This window comes from Ixodes scapularis, unplaced genomic scaffold, assembly GCF_016920785.2.
Source record: "Ixodes scapularis isolate PalLabHiFi unplaced genomic scaffold, ASM1692078v2 PGA_scaffold13__105_contigs__length_92229423, whole genome shotgun sequence".
Taxonomy (NCBI): domain Eukaryota; kingdom Metazoa; phylum Arthropoda; class Arachnida; order Ixodida; family Ixodidae; genus Ixodes; species Ixodes scapularis.
Genome location: NW_024609839.1, coordinates 19,497,884 through 19,518,077, shown reverse-complemented (window position 1 = coordinate 19,518,077; position 20,194 = coordinate 19,497,884). Strand labels below are relative to the sequence as shown.

The following is a 20,194-nucleotide window of genomic DNA, read 5'->3' as shown; positions in this document are numbered from 1 at the left end:
CATGAAGCGACAGCAACAAAAGCACGCACACAAAGGGGTTAAAATATGAAGTTAACAGGTTACAGAAATGCTTTAGACAGGTGATATGGGGACACGTTAAGCTTTTTCTTTCTTTATTTCTAAGGATGAAACAACAGCAGTCAAAAACAGATGGGTTAAGAGAGAAGTATAGAGAAAGAAAAAAGGAATATAACCAATAAAATAAATGGCACGAAGGTTCCGCCACCCCAATGACTTTTTCTTTTTTTTCTTGCTTCTTTACATCACGCAGCAGCAGTTGGGGTCGTTGGAATCCTGCAAAGGCCGCAAAAAGCAAACGTCAATGTGTGAAAAAAAAACTCACGTAGTCTATTTTTACGACAGACTGCCATGACTAGAGTTCCTCGGTGTTCCTGGGATGGTGGCAGCATATAACCGGAAGCAAAGCGCCGGCAGAACATGGGCCAAAGTAACACCAACCGACAAGAAATGCATGCTCTCATGCATATTAGAGCAATCAAAAAGTTTAAAACATGTTGTTATGCACTATGTCCAACATCGCTGCACCAACACCAATACCATAGCCACTCGCAGCCCAAGAAATGCAGAATATGGCTTATTCAAAGCTTCCGCAAAAGCAAAATCTTGAAGACAAAAAAAAGAAGCATCTGCTCTAGGTAATACAGCTAACCCTCGTTTGACGATGAGGGTCGGGTATGACAGGCCCTACGAAGTTCGTGAATTTCACGGCGTGCAACGAGCCTTCGCAACACCAATGCGTTTTCACAACAAGGACAACCCTAACCGACCGATCTCTCCAAGTGTTCGGCACATGCGCGACGCCGTCAGAACTTTAGTTGGCGTTAGGCAGACGGCGGTGCAGGGGAGGGCTCGTGCCGTCTCAACGCTGCGCACGGGCAGAGTTCCGGAGAAGCTGTCGTCTCTGCTGACAAAGTTCACTCGATGCAGTGAAGTCGTTCTGTCCGGCCAGATCGGTCTATTACAGTAAAAGCTCGTTAATCCGAATTTCGAGGGGCCTGCTGAAACAGTCCGAACGATACAAACTTTCAATTAATAAAAGTCAACGAAAAGAAAAGAGCCCCGTCCGGCGTTCGGGAGACTAGAATGCTCTCAACCGCCAGAGGCGTGCAAGTCCGCTGCTGCGGAGACCGAAATGCCAGTTTAGACAGCACGAACCAAAATAATCAAGGCCTGCCAACAGCCTCCTTGGATTAAGTCCACGCAAAGTTATCGCGCCCGGATAGCGCCCGCTCGGCAACTAGACCCGAGCAATAGCTCGCTGCAACGTCGAAATATTAGCACACGGGCTTTGAACACTATAGGTGGTTTTGCTTTATTCCTCCAAAACTGGGCGTATCAAACATTCTAAACTTGATGAATCCCTATTGGTTCTGGCATTAAAGGGGCGCTAAACCACTTTTTACGGTAGTCTAGGTGCCAATTCCATCTACAAGCAGTAACCTTACTTAAAAATAAATTACATTTATGTGTAGCAGATTAAAAAAAATTAAAATAGGTATCAAAGGTCAATTATCTCAGAACTATCACGCCGGAGGGCGCAGTCGGAAAAAAATAAGCTCCTGTCCGACGGTGGCCTCTGGTGTTGGTGATAGTTCCAGGGTAATCAACCTTTAATACCGATCTCATTCGAGGAATCGCCACGCATGGATGTGATGTTTGGTTTCTTAGCACGCTTAGAGCCCATAGATTGAGGTAGTGGTCATAGACTATCGCGGAACATGATTTAGTGCCCCTGCAATGCGATGAAGCAGTAAACAAGCCTACAATGTAAACAATACATATATAAGTGAGCGTTCACCTCATTGTCACGCGTCAATTAGTTGCTTAGTTCTGCCAAAACAGGTCTTAAAATGGAGAACAACTACCTGGCGCGCTTTCACGTGCTGTACCAACAAAGGGTATCTGTCACGCCCCTGCGGAGAATTGAGGATTAATTTCAATCACCGGGAGAAGCTTTCAAAAGGGACCGGAATTTAAACTTGCTGGGGCACTCTCGGCAAACCCTCCCGGAACCCAGTTTAAATATATATATGCTCTTAGAAAAAGTATCCAATTGTTTTAATTAATTTTTCTTTCCTGCATAGATTAAGAAGTCATGCCCCATTAAAGAAATCGAAGGAAAGAAGAGGTACTCACGTGCTCTTGGAAAAGGGGCTCACGCCCCGTCGAATATCCTCCCGCGCCGGACGACCTTTCCGAGAGGCGCCTGAACTTACGCCGCCGGTTTTCCCGAAAGGCCACCTGGGGGCGCAACGAATGTGAGCATCAACTCGTCAGCCGTAACATGCCGCAGAAGCGCTAGAGTTCCGGTTACACTAATAATTCATGATAAAAAATACTTCGCAAACAATGCACTGCCTCGTCACGTGGGTCATACAAAAATCGTCTGCAGAAACGTTCGAAGCATGCATATGTGTTAAAGGTGCTTCGAATGTGCCCGCGGCCTGCCTGCAGGTAATTTTTAAAATGTGTGCAGCGGAGTGTGTCATTCGTGTCCTGCGCGAGCAACGGGACTGCGGCCGAGAGGTTCAATGCGGCCGAGAGCTTCAATGCGGCCGAGAGCTTCAATGCGGCCGAGGGCTTCAATGCGGCCGAGGGCTTCAATGCGGCCGAGGGCTTCAATGCGGCCAAGGGCTTCAATGCGGCCGTGGGCTTCAATGCGGCTGAGGGCTTCATTGCGGCCGAGGGCTTCATTGCGGCCGAGAGCTTCAATGCGGCCGAGAGCTTCAATGCGGCCGAGAGCATCAACGCGGCCGAGAGCTTCAATGCGGCCGAAAGCTTCAATGCGGCCGAGAGCTTCAATGCGGCCGAGAGCTTCAATGCGGCCGAGAGCTTCAATGCGGCCGAGAGCTTCAATGCGGCCGAGAGCTTCAATGCGGCCGAGAGCTTCAATGCGGCCGAGAGCTTCAATGCGGACGAGAGCTTCAATGCGGACGAGAGCTTCAATGCGGCCGAGAGCTTCAATGCGGCCGAGAGCTTCAATGCGGCCGAGAGCTTCAATGCGGCCGATAGCTTCAATGCGGCCGAGGGCTTCAATGCTGCCGAGAGCTTCAACATGACAACATAAGAAATTCGAGGGTCATTTCCATAGGATTACCGCAGCAAAGAAGCCGCTCCGCAAGGTGACCGCCGCATGTGTACGACCGTGAGCACACCTACGAAAGCTCATCCCCTAAATGCAGAATCGCGTGCACAGGTGCTGACATCGAGGTTTTTTTAGAACTATAGCAGTTTTATTTGCAGCGTTTCACTTTGCTGGAACATAAACTAGGTTTGTACTGCAAGTGCTGGGAAGTATTGAATACAGGGTGTCTAGCAAATTGTTTTGAAATTCCTTGACTTTTTCAGGTTTTCCCAGACAAATTTAGGTGAAATTTCCTGACCACTGTAGAGGCGATTAAATATATAGGACCATTACAACACAAGGTATTGAGCATTGAGCAGTGTGAGGATCATTTTGCATGGGCTTAATACAACTTTCATATTAAAAAATATTTGGGTTCGTCCTGTCTGGAATAAATGAGCCCTTTCTTGCCGCGGACATCGTCAGTGAAGAGCCCACTGCCAGAAACACGATGAAAACACGATGCTCAACCACACACGCCTTGTTACTAATAGAATGGCAGCACGGCCGCCAAATGGACACTCTTGGATACATCCGTGGGGTCTGTGGCTTCCCCATTTGTTACTAAATCGAGTAACTCCAACTGGATTTAGCCTAGTGTCGTGCCCTCAATATACGCCAACCCAATCCAAGGCTTCGACTGGGTTTTACGGCTGTTCCCTTTGCATCGGGTAGCACACTCTACATCGGGTGAGCAGAGACCGTGCTCCGCTCTAAGCAGACTTTATTGCCCATTTTTCTGCACCCAAGTCTTCAAGTCTGCTCAGGGCACTCAATGGCATTTCCGGCTCGTTTTCCTTGACTGGGCTCGATTTTTTTACAGTATTCCTAACAATTCCCCGAGTTGTCCTGGTAATTAAAATTTCCCTGACAATTCCCGGTTTTCCCTGTCGCTAGCCTACATGTGAATATAACTTTACTGTGCAATACCTGAAATTGTACAGGGAGATTTTTTTTTATTTTGGGAAAAAATTTTTATTAAAACTAAAGTGGCACGACTCTCGATCAATAATGCTACATGCACCATACATCATAGCATGTATGCTGTATGAAGCAACGACACGATGGTTAGGATTTATGGATGTGTACATTGAGTCCATCGGATGGATGGATAAATGGACAGATACGGCTGAACCAAGGAATCTGGCAGCAGCTTGCGCCACCTGGTATATGAAATAGCCAAGGTTGTCGACAGAGTTCACTTTCTGCTAAATCTAGCGCCACCGTGATTTTTTGCACAGCGTTGCGTAGTTAGTCAGTTTCACGCTTTTGGTGCTGCTAGGTGCAGGAATTTTGTATGTATCAAAATGGCACAATTGGTGCAGCTGTCTTGCCCCTGCAAATAGAGCCCAGGGACAACGAGGAAAGTTTTAAAGCACTATATGGAGAAAGACAGAATCACAGCAAGTATCAGCTCCTCAGAAGAGCAACCAGACACGGCAATAGAAATGTCGAGAAGAGCTCAATGTAAAAGCCACTTCTGAACTACATGCCGACTGAAGAAAGACACAGCATGAACACGTGCAAATGGTTATTATTGGTGTCGAATCAAAGATAAATCAAGCAGTGTTCACCAAAAAAGGACACAATACCACAATTCAAAGAGAAAAACAAAGCTTGTACCCTTTAATTTCACACATCAATGATATCTTACATGCAAGTGTCTTATGAATAACTATTTTCCCTTCTGGTACCGTGAAACCCTTTATTTTCGCGGCCCTGACTTTTCGGAAATTGGACTGCGGGGTCATATTCGCGACCATTAAATTTCGCGATTTCTTAAGGCTGGAATTTACTTATAGAAACCACTAAACTAAAACCACTAAAACCAATTTTACAATTCACGTATTTCGCAAAACTTAGAGGCTCCCAAACATTAAGGGTTTAAAAGTACATGAATGACAAGGCAAAAAGCTGCTTAACAGGTTTTCACACCAAATGAAGGTGCGGGCAATACATAGGCTTTTTTAAAGAAAGCTCTAGATGACTTGATTTAATTTTAACTTTACTGGCCCGTTTTCGAACAGATGGAGGAGGCCTATCAAAGGTGGTAACTGAACGAGCAACTTCACAAGAAAATTACACCTATAGTGCAGCCCATATACAATGGCAAAACACTAAACCGAAGGCGCTCACCTCCTCCCCATCAGCGCTGAGCAAGGCTGTGCGCATCTGTTCAACGTGGGGCCACTGCTGGTTGCGCATGACCAGGTCCGACGGAGGGCTGTGTGCTGCACCGGCGTCGGAGCTCCAGACCTGCATAGCATCCCAACTTCGGATGAGTCGTGGTCATCTCACCGCAAAGGAGGTATACTAAAGCAAGAATGTGGGCAAGCTGGTTGAAAGAGAAGCTAAAAACAGTTCTTTAAGAGAAGACAAAACAAAAAACTGAATGTTTTAATGTAGGCATTTTAAAAATTATGTCTAAGTTTTCTTTCGATCTTATTACTAGGAGTGTCAAAATCGCTAATTAAAATTTCGACGTAGCCCTGCCCGTCGTTGCATGCCGAGAGCAGGAGAGCGTGAAGGCGGATAGAAAAAAATTCAGGAATCCCGAGCTGATCCACAGTAGAGTCGCACCGACAGCCACGAAACGACATGGCGAAGTTGTCGGGCACCGTCGTCGCGTTCACACACCGTGAGGTGCGTGAACAAAAGCGTACAAAACGAAATAGGCATACGATTATTTTGTTTTGAAAAACGCTCGTATCCTTTTTGTTCCGGATAGCGTAAAATCGCTTTCCCCTGCACGAGCTCTTGGCGTTGACAGTGCTACAACGGCCTTCTGTTATCGGCTATTTTTTTTCTTTTCCAGAGAGCGCGTGCGGTGGGTGCTACAAAAGCCTCCGGTATAGAGCGGGTTGTTGATGCTGTGGTATCAACAACTCCGCACGGAGCGAACCCGGGTTTGATGCCCGTGGGCGGCGAGCAATCTTTTTTGAAGATTTTGCAACACTGGTGGTGGACGTCCTACATTGCCAAAAACAACGGACGTTATTTCAAGTGGTGGCAGGTAACAGTTCTCGCTGCGAGACTAACAACAGTGACGTCATCGGTCAAACGACTCTGCTCAGCACTGTGCGGGGAGGACGACTATAACGTCGCAATGTCTTCGACGGATAACAGCTGGCGGCAAGGCTCGCCGCATGCCCTTCGGCAATCGCTGCACACACATTTCAAAATATACGAGGTTTACGTTTACTTCAGTCCAAAAGCGCGATGACTGAATTCATGGGACAAAGAGCTATAGTAGAAGACCGCTCCAAACTGTTTTTTAAGGCGCTTCAGCTTTTTTGAGAAGGGCATAATAAATCCTGGTGCGAGGGAAAGGGTTACGTCCCAATCCGGCTGATGCCTCAATTCGGCTATTGCCTCAATTCGGCTAGAAGTTTCAATTCGGCTGGATGTTCCAGTTCGGCTACATCCTCAATTCGGCTAGAAGTTTCAATTCGGCTGGACGCTTCAGTTTGGCTAAATCTTCAGTTCGGCTGCAAGTTTCAATTCGGCTGCATGCTTCAGTTCGGCTAGATCCTTGTTTCAATTCGGCTGGACGTTCCAAGTTGATCAAGCTAGACATCCAAGCATAAGGTGCCCCCAATTTGTTTTAGAGACGTTAACTATATCTGCATCTTGCCTTAACATTGCAACGTGCAAGCTCAGATCAATAAGTTCAAGCAGCTACGAAGGCTTTGGGCAAAGAAACATTTGTGTTTGTGTTGCTTGTTCTGTGGAGCTGCTGTGCAAACACCAGGTCTCTGCTTCAAAGAAATTTATTCACTTGCCCAAAGAATGGATTACAGCAGTCCAAAGATTGCTTCTTCCAGTGCTGGCCACTGTTCACGTGAAAGGCACAGGATGCCTTGGCAGCTCCTACGTCGAACTGAATTGAAGAAAAAAAGAAGATACCTGCATCAGTTATGAGACAAAACAATATGGTAGGGGTTCAATCCAGTGATTTACATCTTCAGGAGGCTAAGGAGAATGTAACAGTATACCTGTAATTTTTTTAAAGGTCACAATTTGCCTCAAAATTGGCTAAACACACCAGTAGCTTTGACTGACCTCGTAACCAAAACCTTACGTCCGCAAAAAATTGTTTGGTGACATTTAATTTTCAAATTCTGTCCTCATCATATTTTCAAAGTGAAAGTTTCTACTGGCAGTATTAAAAATATGGAGGCTCGGGCAAGCTGGTGTTGCATACTCCTCTACAGCGCGAAAAATTCGCAACCAAGCACAGGCACACACAAAAGGAAAAGACATTCATGAAGCTCTGACTTGCAACTCAGACTTGTATTATTTCTTCTCTGCCTGTGCCTGTCTTTTTAAACAATAAGATTTTTTTTTGTTATTTTTGGTTTTATCTGGATGCAAGATTATATAATTCTTTTTGTAATAAATCTGGACAAGGTTTAGTGACAGTTTTCTTCTAACCTCGAAATCTTTTCAGCTTCAATAACTTCCCTAATTAGTTGGTTATTATTTTTACTCATTACGGGGCAATGTTTTTAGTTCTGCTTGACATCTGCAATCTTGGCAATGTATGCCTTAGTGTCCAGAAGTGATTCTGTTTATGTTGTAGTCGTGTTCCCCTTGTCTATGTGACATCAGTATTTGTGACGTCGGGGTGGGGAGGGGTTGGGTTTTGGCAGTAGAACTTGTTTCCAACTGATTAGAAGAATTTCAATGGCAACAAATAAAGCCTGCGGAACCCCAACAATAGCTCAGCAGCACGAAAGAAATATGTTCCATTCTGTTCTCTGATGTGGTTGTGCTAGCCATGCTCCAAACAAACAAGAGTTTCGAACAAACCATTTGGGCTTCCTAACGTGAAGAGGGGTACAGTTTCTATCATGAAGGAAGCCATTAGCCCGCAGATTTTGTGGGACGAGCGAAGGCGGCGGAACTTTCTAGATTTCACACTTCACCCCGCACAGCCATGCAGCATGGCACGTTCCCGTGGCACCTACGGCTGTGAGTAGCAAGTATGTCAGGGAGCCTTTAAAAAGGTGGGTAAAACGAAGTTTTTCAGTGACCGAATCGAGGAGACTGATAGCTTAATGTACCGACACTTGGATAAGTAACCCTGTTGTTGTTGTTGTTTACGGGTTTTGTGGCGCAAGAGCTCCGAAAGCGATACTGCGCCAAACTAGGTAGGATAAGTAACCCTGGTTTGCAAGTTTTGTCGTGGGAGAGTTGGTATTAACTGGGGTGTACTGCGAGTTGTAGAAGATCTAGAGTCACACCGTCATATTCAGCTCAAGAAACCTCGTCTAGGCACAGGCAACTCCTTCCGCAATCATTGAGACTATAAATTAATTAATACACTTGTGTCTGGTTATTTTTTCTGTTTCTTTTGACTTTCTGAGAATCGAGAAGCTCAGCAGGCAAATTTAACATCTAAATTATTCTGAAAAACTGAGAATTTAATCAAAACAAGCTCTGAGAAACATCACATTTTCCACAAAGGTACACTCCAGAAAACACCCTCCAATGCCGCAAAGGATTACATTCTTTTCCCCTGTCTTTCTTCTCCGACATTGTTTCCCTGCTTTTATCAGTCTCGGGTTTTCCAGATTATGATCGCCAAAGGATTAATTCTGGAAACACGGAATGCCGCTTATAGTGATGCTGCTATATGTCACGCTAGGGGTAGCCAGGCAGGCTCTGGTGCAGCTTGGTTATGACCTTCCTCGCAAAGGGAAGTTTTGGCATTGCATATGAGGTAGGGTGACCATATTCCTCAAGGTAGAAAACGGGACATCCCAGCCCGGAGGGGAGGAGGAGGAGGAGGAGGAGGAGGAGGAGGAGGAGGAGGAGGAGGAGGAGGAGGAGGAGGAGGAGAGGAGGAGGGAGAGGAGCGGACGGGAGGGCAGAGGAGGGGGGCATACTAAAGATTGAGATTGGGTGAAAACATTTAGTGCAAGAACTGCTATTTCAAAGCGTTAACGTATTACATGCGTGCTGTATTCAGTAACTAAAAAAAAAAGTTCTATTCACGAGTCTTCAAAAAAAAAAAAACGTGTTTGTGGGCAAGATCAGTTCTCTCAATTTTACTGGGTAAATGTTTTCAAGTACCTACGTTTTCTTTTTTTTTTCTTTTTTCTTTTTTTGTAAAATATATTTGTAACAATTTGGCATAGTTTCCGCTTGCTTCAACTCGCTTTGTGCCAATTTCGAAATTAGGCACTTCTTTGGAAACGGGACATGATTCCTTATTTGGACAAAAAGACTGGGTGGCCGAAACGGACTTTAAAAACGGGACTGTCCCGGCCAAAACGGGACGTCTGGTCACCCTAATATGAGGCGATACTTGCCCAAGTCTAGAGGTTACCTTGGCAAGGTTATGGAAGCACCCATGCTCACAAGTACGGTAACTGCCCAGGTCACCTTGGAAGGTCTCAGCACACGGCAGGCACCACCGTCTGTCGTAGGTATGATGTGCTGCAATGTCTGATGACACAAACTGCAGCAAAACAAAACATATTTTCCTGTGAAACAGTATCCATAGCTGCAATCTCCGTACCAGCACACTGCATGACTAGCTAATCTCATTGTGCACTTCTTTCTACATTAGAAGCACAGTTTAGCCTGAAGCGTCGGCATATTTCGGTTCCACGTATAAAGTCACTCATACAGATTTACGTCAAACAAACATATTTCGCCACCTCTGTGGCTGTGGCAGAAAATACTAAGAAAGGGGAGATAAATCTACGATTGCATGCTTGAAATGGTCAGAAATGGGAGGAAAAAGCCCCGAGACACTTTCCTCCCATTTCTCCTCCTGTGAACAGCAAGGTCGAGGGAGCACACCAGTGGTGCAATCGGTGGTTTGTACGCGGTGCTCGAACGCGATTAATTTACTATGTTTGGATACCATCATTTCAGCCATGTTGCGATTACATCGATACCTTAAGAACTGTCAAACGCTGATTGAAAAAAAATTGTACCGGCTCATTCACGACTTTCTTAGCTTTGGTTCCTCCCATTACGGAATAAAGGGTTTGTTCACCAATTAAACAACGCACTCCCGAGCTTCACCCAGTTTGTCACTGAAGGCTTTGTTCGTGTTCGAAGCTAGATCTTTGCTCAAAAAGCACTTCGAAATTACAAACAAATCTACAACGACTCTCAGCAACCCTCGTCTCATTGAACCGCAGCGCAGTTTTCGCCCAAAGGAGCCGCAAGTAACGACTCTTGAGAACAAAATAATTATCTATAAAAGCAATGCATGGTTCCGGCATTTGAGCACAAGGTATTTGACGTCTTTCGGAGAACGCTACAAAAGCTTAGTATTCCAACAAGAGCTTAAACGTAAAAAAATTTCAGTTTTCTTCGTATCTGCCTGAACTGGGCAGAGCCACCCGAACGACCCGACGTATGCAAGATCCAAAGCATGTGTCGCAAACTGCTGTGTGCAGCACGCCGGAGCAGCCATCTTTCCGACTGTTTGCACGCTGGCTCACATTGTTTCGATGACCTGTGTCTTGCGTTTAACGTTTCGATGGCAGCCTTTCAATTTTAAGAACAAAGCGTCAAGTGCTAGCCTGGCTGTCACTAACACTGTTGCTCAATGCGACAGTGTTCGCATTGAGCACACAGTTGCTCAATGCGAAGTGCAAACAAGTACGCGCATGACATGCTGGAAAGGACAGCCTGGCGCCTAGGCAGTACGGCCACGCAGGCCCAATCAAAGCTCGCAGGATGCTGTACATAGACTGCGCGACACTGTTAAGCACTAGACACAACAAAGAAATAAATGCACCTTGATCCTAAGAGAAAACTCTGATGACACAGAGTATAGTAAGACTTGCGAAGCTTGTAACTGGGTTCATGAGCTTTTAATCACTCCCGCGACACACACCTGCACACAATGTGTCATCCGAATTTACCCATTGGATCAAGGTACGTTAAATTTTTTTCCGCTGCCAAATGGAAGGGAAGGTGTGACAACATTATCCTTTTGTCTTACCCTAGCATGAACTAGCTGGTAATGGTAGAATTACAAGTGAGTCGCTTTCACCGCTGTCCCTCCTGCTCGAGCTCTCGTACAACCAAACCGCAATTAAACGCAAGGCGCTTGCCCGCACTTGTAGCCACTCCGGCTAGTCCATGCTAAGACGCGACAAAGCATGGCAGGAAGCCTGCCACTACAGTACGTCGGCCGCCGGGCATGACTGGCGAGTGCAAGCGCCACGCGAGTCACATGAATGTTCTGCAATAGCTGCGTGACTTAAAAGAACCCAGATGAAACGTTGTTCGTTGTGCCATTCAGTGGTGCAGGGGTAGAACATCGGGCTCCTAATCAAAAGGCTGTGGGCTCGATCCCCCTATAGGGGAGACATATCACTGATCTTCTTTCATTAAGTGAACCCTATCTTTGCTTTTATTCTCTGTTCCTCTCATTCGACGTGCTTCCGTGACCGACTGGGTAATCCATGTTGATCTACAACAACTGGATCGGTCGTTGCATGCTCTCAACCCTAGATATATAACACAGAGCTGCAAACAAAATCACAAAATTTTCAAGAGCCGCAGAGGGAGGGAGGAGGGGGGGGGGGGCGCGGCAGGTTTTTTGTTTAGAGCAATAAACGAAACTCACAACTAATTTCGGTCTATCTTATATGAGTCAAAAGCAGTCCAATTGTGCGTAAGGCAGCCGTAGCACATTTAAAACGCGTTTCATTTCTCTTTTTGGGGAAGTGCTCCGGGAGAGAGTGGGGGGGGGGGGGGGGGAGAGAGAGAGGAGGGATAAGGGAGGGAGCGGCGAGCCGCACTTTAAACACGCGGAGAGCCGCAGCTTGGCCACCCCTCTACTAGGGCATCGCCATGCAGGTTCTCAAGGAGCTTGGGAACGGCCTTTCCCTCTAAATTAATTCCTGGCATTGTATACTAGGTGATACCTGCTGTAGTCTATGGGTTACCTTTGCAGGGAGATGGAGGCATCGATGATCACACGTACGGCAATTGTCCATGTCGCACATCATCAAGGAAGGTCTTCATGAAGCAGGCAACTTGTCCTGTCGATGGAGACCCAAACATATCCTGCATATGTGGGTAAAGTGCCTAAAATTTAATTTAATTACAACTACAACTACTTCTCTCCAAAAGCATCATGACATCAAAGCTTGCCGCTTTCCATAGATGGACTCGCTAGCACAGCCTGGCCTTTTTCGGTCGGCCAGGGTGTCGAGAGCGTTTTGTAGCGACCCGCCACACGCCCTCAAAGTTGAACTTGTGTCTTACTCAAATTTCGGAAGAGAAGCCTACTACCAAGTACGATAGAATTGTAGCAGGGGATCATGATGTTAGCTCCGTAGCCCCCGCAACCCAACCTCCATTATCGCCAGCCCCTTTGCCGTCTACTTCATCGCCCATCATGACTACCCGTCATCCCTTGTGGTTGACGCTTGTTCGTAGGGAAGGACTGGCTGGCACTGCTGGGCTCTGCGCCGCTACTCATCCCAATTCCCAAATGGAGACTGCGGCTGACCGATGACATCTGTCGTCTGCTTCCTTTCTTCGGTACTTTGCTTCGGTTAAGAAACTGTTTTTTGCAGATAGTTTAACGTGTTGAAATCGCTTACCTACTAATTTCAACGGCAATTCATCTTGGAAGTGCTCACGCAAAGCTGGTGCCGCGATGTGTGGTGATATCAAACGCAGAGAGTGCCTGAAGAATTTTGAGGTTGCTCAAACGATTTGTGGATATGTTTGGACGCACTTTATGACAAACAAATCAGCGGCAAGCGGCTCATAGTCAGATCTTCTAAATTGCTGATTGAGACACTTCCCTGATGACTTGCTAAGTGCTTGGATATGGTCAAAAAACTTCGAGTGAAACCTATTCCTTCAGACTACGGATACGGAAGGCTCCGCTTCTCAGGGCGCGATGACCCAGGTCCCCTCTACAGCCCATCGAGACTTTGGACGGCGCTCGAATGCGTGCTCAGAGTGCAGTCCAGTGTTACTTTAGTGCCATCGGACGGCACTCAGATACAATCTGGATTAAAACAGTTCGCTTTTATTGTTATTGCGGTCACTGTGTAGGTCACTCACTGAGGTGAAGAGGAGGTGAGATGGGGTCCAGTCACCGCCGCGATCAACGACCGAAATCCAACGGTTCCGCAACTTGCTGACCCTTGTAAAACCAGGAGAACTGCCCACAAATTCACGTTACTGCGAATTGTATTATGCTGTGGGACTGAACGGTGAAATGTAAAGCCTCCGGAAGAATAATCTCAACGGCCCTTGTAGTCGCGCACACTGCAAAGCCCCATCCTGGCCCCTCCGACGCGCGATGCCACATACTTTCGATTCCTAGAGCTCGCCTGTTCATCGCAGTTCGCCCAGTCTGCCGGTCACGGCAGCGCTCGCTATATCCCTTCCGTTCTGATAAAACCCACTAGACAGAACGAGTGAACGGGTGTGGTTTCGGAAAACGTAGTGTCTAGAAAACTGTCCGACGGCACTCTTGCAGAGCGTTCAATTGCCATCCGACGGTACTCCACTCGCGCGTTCAAGTGGCGTCCGAAAGTCTCGTATAAAACGAGTTCTCAAAACGACTTTTACGAAGGGGAGTGTGGCGTATTGGTAAGATGTGTAACATAAGCACGTGATCCCGGGTTCGATCCCCACTGCGAGCTTACTTTATTGGTTTTGTTTTCTCGAACATTTTATTTTGCCGACGCATTTGGCGATATGTACATTTATTTTTTTACCATTAACACAGGAAAAAAATGAATGTTGTCGCCGAAATTTCGCTGAACGAAATAGCATGGTACTTCGTTTCCGGAGGTGCATCGGGGAAAGCGGGGCTTGGTTTGGACGCCGCGAAGCGGCGTGTACGACAGGGCCAAATGGGTCAATAGCTTTGTAATTAGCAGCCGCATACTGTCGCCGCGAAGCGGCGTGAACGCAGGCGGCGGTGTGTGTTAACGAGCTCCCCAGTGATACACGCGCCGTCCGACTCCCGGACGGCACTTGTAGGCGCGATTGGAGTGCCGTCGGGCGGCACTGTAGGCACAGCCTTCGGAAAGTGCTTTGTGGCCCCTTCCCGAACTTGCGCTACCATGCTTTCGTGGATACTCACCCTTGATGAACGAACTGTGAAGTGGGACCGGTCAGTGATTCGGTATTACTTTCGCTACAATCGGAGGCGTTGATTTGAACCGCTCGTTCTCGAAATAGGAGCCTTGTCTTGAACAAAACCATCCAATAACTCAAAGGCCGCAACCACGTCGCACACAACTCTCTACCTACCCCACATGCGTTGCGCCATCTTGGGTCCCAGTGTTGCCAGGTGAGGAAAACAAAAATCAGTGGATACTGGATAGAACTAGGGATGCCGCGAACTTTTTTCGAATCGAAGTTTCGATGATCGAATCAAGCGGTTCGAAAGGTTCGAAAGATTTCGATTTTTCGAATAGACCCTTTCCGAAATTCAGTGCCATCTGGTAGTTTGTATAGGAGTTTAGCTTTTGCCATACCAATGGCGGTAATGAACTTGTATTTCATCGGACACCGTCACTTTCGCAAGTCAAGGGCACGCGAGGAATTGTTCAATGTGAGTTCTTTCTCGACCACTTTCAGTTCGATGGTGACCAAGAACTTGCAGAACAAAGGTCCAATCCACACAGATGCCTCGATAAATTTTTATCCACCAAAGGGTTTAAAGCCGATTGTGTGCCGCCCACAAATTGACAGAATCTAAGTTGGAAATGAACGCTTACGTAGCTCTTGTGTTCCATTCCTACGTCGTGTTGTACTAACCCCCCGAATGTACAGGCCTCGCATCATCTGCTTAGGAGCGTCTTCAACGTCTTCCCTTATCAGTCACTAGAAGGCCGCCATTGGTAGGACACCGATGCCGTTCCACAGATGATGATAGTGATCAAAGTGGCCAGACTGAATTTCGGAAAGGGTCTATTGTCTATATCGTAAAATTCGACGGAGGTCGAATTTTCGAACTTGTTAAGCTGAGAAGTTCGACGCTTTTCGAACCGTCGAACTTATTACGCTAAAAAATTCGATCTTTTTTGAACTTTCGAATTTATTGCGCTGCAAGGTCGATGCTTGTCGAACTTTCGACTTGACTGACCAAAAAATTCGATGAATTTCGAACTTTCGAACTTATTTATCAAGAGAATTCGAAAAGTTTCGAACTTTCGACCTCTGAAAAGTCAGAAGTTCGACGAACTTCGAACTTTTAGGGTAAAAGTTCGACGTTCGTCGAACTTCGAAAGACCGGCGGACGGTTTCATTTGATTTCAAGTAGTGGGGTACATTCGTAATTTTTTTTTCTCGAACTTTTACACGCAGTGCTGCGTTCCTTACGAAAGACAATGTCGTTTATTTCAATGTTCTGGCATGCTTAGGTTTAAAGAAATAAATTCCGAAGTGGCGAGGAAGGACGACGGGTTTTTGACGATTATCGTTTGTGCCAGATTTGAAGCACGCTGCAGCCGGAGCTATTCATGGTAGATAAGTTATACTTTTTTAAGAATGATCTATGTATAGCCTAGGTAAGTGCCGTTTTAAGATGTGATTATTGTTATTCAACGTGAGTTTCGAAGAAATGTCCAAACACATATCTGCATGCAATTATGACCTAAACTTGATATTTATTTTCGTCTAAGTTGTTTGAGGTATCGCATTTAAATTAACACCACAGACAGTACATATCATTGCCATCTGCAGAATACAAAATAATATATTTATTGTTTTTTCACGTTAAGGAATAAATTAACTCTCGGGAGAAGATTTCTAGTAGTGTTCAAGTTCAGCACGTCATTAAAATAAAACTTTTTTTTTTTTTCGCTTCACGTTCTTGGGACGTGTTTCTTTTAGCCTGTACACACTTTGGTAAAAGAAACTTGTTTCGAAGTTCTGAACCTCTGAATATGCAAGAAGAGAACACTTCCAACGAATTCTTGATAGTTTTTTTTTTCTCCTGCTTTTTATTCCCGCATTTATTCTTTTTTTTTTTCTTTTGTTACTATCGGCACAGGTGTTTAGGTCGAAAAGACAGCTTTGAACTTCCGAACCACTAAGCATGTGACGAGCAGTGCCTTCTGACAACGAGTTTCTAACAATGACCATCTACGCAACCTTTTATGCAGTGAAGAGCGACATTAGCTATACATATGCATAAATAATTTCAGATTAAAATAAGCTCGACCACGCCCTTCTTCCCCGTATTGTTTTCTTTAACAGTCCGAAATGCCTGCAAGGGGAAGAAGGAGGCTGAAGCCCCTCCCTCCCCCCCCCCCCCTCCCCCCGCTACCCTCTTCCCCCCCCGTTTTTCCTCTTCCGACGCCACTTGTATGGTAGAACGCTCCTCGACCTCGAGTTGTGTCGGCTTTTGTGCTTTTCGCGAGACGATTCCTCCGTCCCAGAAAATAAACCTCCAGGACAATTATAAACTTCACCGGATCGGATTACTACCAGCGTGCAAGGGGTGGCGAGCTAGTTTGCCAGGTCGCTTCACGGTTTTTCTGAGCCTCAACCTCCTGCTCGCCCCTGGCCGTTTCGAACTGGAAGAGTCTCGTAAAACAGTGTGTTCGTGCAATCACTACTGCTTGATGCAGGTTAAAGACCCCCCCCCCCCCACGGGGCTGGCGGTCACAATTCTGCACTGGCAAATATTCTAGCACATCCGGGACACTCGTCGTCTCATTTAATTGCCTTACCAACTTCGCAGAATCTAGATATCACACCCTAACTTTTCTAAACCTGATTTTGTGAAAACCAGTGAGTCGTGAAAACGTTATTTGAAACTGAAACTGTGGAAAAACTTGAAAATCGGACTTCGAACTTTGAAAACTTGGATTAGAAAGTAATTCAAAATCTTCGAAATTTTTTTTTTTTTAATTTAACGTTAAAAGAGAATCGAAACCTTCGACCTTTTCGAACTTTATGGAAAAAGAAATTCGAAATCTTCGAATATTGTTCGAACTTCATGTCTATAAAAATTCGAAGCGTTCAAAGTTTTCGAATCTTTTTTACAAAGAATTTCGAAATCTTCGAATTTATCGAACCTGAAGTAAAAAAATATTCGAAATATTCGAATTTGAAATGTTAGAAACCGAGAAAGCTTCGAACTTTTCGAATTCGAAACTCCGCTGTGGACAAAAGTTGCGAATTTTTCGAAATCGAACCTTGGTCAGTACGAAAATATCGAAATTTTTCGAAATCGAACCTCAGTTCGCTTCGCAAATATCGAAACCTTTCCATATCGAACCTAGGGTGGTTCGCGACATCCCTAGATAGAACTCCATCGAACTCCCTAAAATCAGTTAATAAAATTATGCACTTTTTTTTACTCCGAGACTAATCTTTTATAGCGAGTTCGTTTCACACGCACTGGCACCGTTCGAGTTCTCTCCCAGAATGCATCGCACTCACTGAGTGTTGCACGGAAAATTGGACTCAAACGAACTCGCCAAATGCATCGAGTGCGGAAGACTGATGCTGTCGCCATCTATGTTGTAGAAAAGGTACCGACTTCAAACCGAAACTAGTGCCTTTCTGTTCCGAGTGATGCGTGAGAATGCGAGAATGCAGTCGCTACCAACGTTTATCTACAAACGTTGGCAACTGCAACCTGTAGTTCATAGTTGCGATGTCTTCAAGCAGCTCGGCTGCCGTAGGGATAGTTACAGACGGCGTAAATTTCCGCAACCAGCTGTCTACAAAGCAGCTGATTGCGATCTTTCAATCCTTATAACCGTTTACACTGAAGAAAACTGATGATGCTGTCCGAGCAGAAGCTTGATCTGTTTGAGCATGGTATTATGCGTGAACCACAGAAAGGGTACGGCTTAAAACTAGCCTGTTGGAATATCCAGCAAAACTGGGACTTTCGATTTGGATCGTCATAATAGGTGGATTAGATATTAGCCTTGGTGAGGGCGTCGAGAACGAGAGCTTTCTCGAACAAAATACGACGGGGCAAGTTAGCTGCGTAGGTAAATGTTAAACATGATGATGTTGCCCAATCCTCGGGTAAAGTCACCATCTTTAGTTTTCTCTGATGCTTATTGGGCAGTCAGAGGTTTCTGCTGGGGGAGTTTACCGACAAATGTTAAATTTTCCACCCGCACGCGGATGGCGATCGACATCTCGGGGGCCGCTGTTGCGTTTGTTCTGAGCATTTCCTTACACACTGGTATATTACAGCGTTTGTACGGCAACAGAGCGATTTAAAACCTGCAAATAAATCACGGATTGTCAATTGCTTCCTCCGTGAAATAGCAGACGCTCACAATTCAAGCTCGCGTTTGATTTCGTTTCCCGAGGGACGCGATTTCTATCAGAAAATCTACTTTTGTTTTTTCCGTTCGGTTCCGCGACACATCGCAGCAGACGAACCCTCGTTGTCTGCTCAAGCTCCTCGCCGGCACCGCCGGAGCGAGGCATGACGGGATTGCATTTTGGCGCACTCCCGATTTTCTCGGTGCAGCGAGTGCATGCACGCGTGGGGTGTCAGCGCTGAAACGAACTCGGAGAGTGCAACCACTCGTGGAGCGCCGGCCGAAACGAACCCGTTCCACGCTGCGAGTGGGCACGCGTGGGCACGAGTGCTGTGAAACGAACTCGCTATTAGCAAACATCATAAGCTATAAAACAGCAGTTTAGATAAAACTGTATTCCCAAATTGAGCTATAATTAGTATTATTTTTATTGCGTCACTCTGCTGCAATGTCCGACAGAAATGTTTTAACGTCCAAAAGTCGGTTTGATTGTATCAACTATTCCGATGACTTGACTCAACGCTGCAATACAAAAACCCAAACTCCTCTGCGTGAAAACGGAACTACGTGGATGCGAGTTGCAAAACCTCTTCGTGGTCTGGGAACACTGTACGGGCGGCCGTCTTGAGTTTCGGTTTCTCCGCATTCCTTCTAGGGCATGGACGCTTCGCCACTGAGTGCGATTCGGAAATTTTATTGTTTTCTGACTTCCGACCGATCACCCAACATGGCCGAAGAGCTAGGCCGTCATGCGCTTCATCTCTGAGGACACTCTTTTTTCGATGCGAACACCGATGAAATCGTACTGTTTAGCGGTAGACTGCCTACCGAGTTACATGCGACTCAATTTTTTTTTTTTTTTTTTTTTATTGACAAAAGTGTTTTATTATTATTTTTTTTTTTTTTAGAAAGCTCTGTGTTTCAATGGAAACTGTGCCCTGGGAAATATTTTTCAGACGTTGCAAGAGCTAAATTGGTTTCAGATAGGAAAAATTGGGTTGTGTGTGTGTTTATAAAGCCTAGAACTTGGTCTGCCTCACAGGGACGACGAGTCTCCCAGCTGTAGATGAGCAATTTAGCCAGTGCAGTACAATCTCTAGCCTGGGGTCTTGAACGTGCACCACGCAGTAGTGATACACGACCGCACGCCGGTACGATGCTCATCCAAAAGATAGCACTTACCTCAAGCACAGTTGACGGATGTTTCGCTATTATTGAAGATTTGTTCAACCCTGGCAGGATAACTGCATTGACTTTCTCAAGACTAAACAACTTTTTTTTTCACCTCGGCTGCAAAAAAAAAAAAAAACGATGTAAAAAAATGAGTGTGAAATGAGGTTGGCACCACCCGTGTTGCTCCACTCGACGTCCGCCACGTAAGTTTTCGCCGCCGCGGCCGTCGAATTTTTAGCCACTGCGATAGCAAAATGCCTTCTCCATGAATGGTGAGCAAACAGACACGTAGTCTGTGTCTGTTATGTTTTCTATTCAAGAATATTTCAACAACAAACTTCTGTTTTGTTTTAGATGTGTTTTACAAAGCTCGTTTACCGACGCCAGACAAAGTGTATGGAAATCGCTGCAAAGCAACGAGGTTGTTTTAATGTTCCAGGCTAAGGTGACGGAGGCTGATGGCGCGTGCTCTATTTTGGTTTTCTTAGTTGAAATATTTTTATCCAGTAGCGCGCGTGTATAGAGGCTGTGGTGTCGCTTTATGTAGGCACGCTAGCGTCCTCGCCAGACGACATGGCGCCGCTTTAAGTTCCATCGCCGCTTCGCCATCATTACTAAAGTC

At 45.8% G+C, this 20,194-nt stretch overlaps 1 pseudogene; it reads right to left on the bottom strand.

Moving 5' to 3' along the window:
* Nucleotides 1–232: 232 nt before the first annotated feature.
* Nucleotides 233–20,194, bottom strand: part of LOC120843460 — a 52,950-nt pseudogene continuing 32,988 nt past the window's right edge.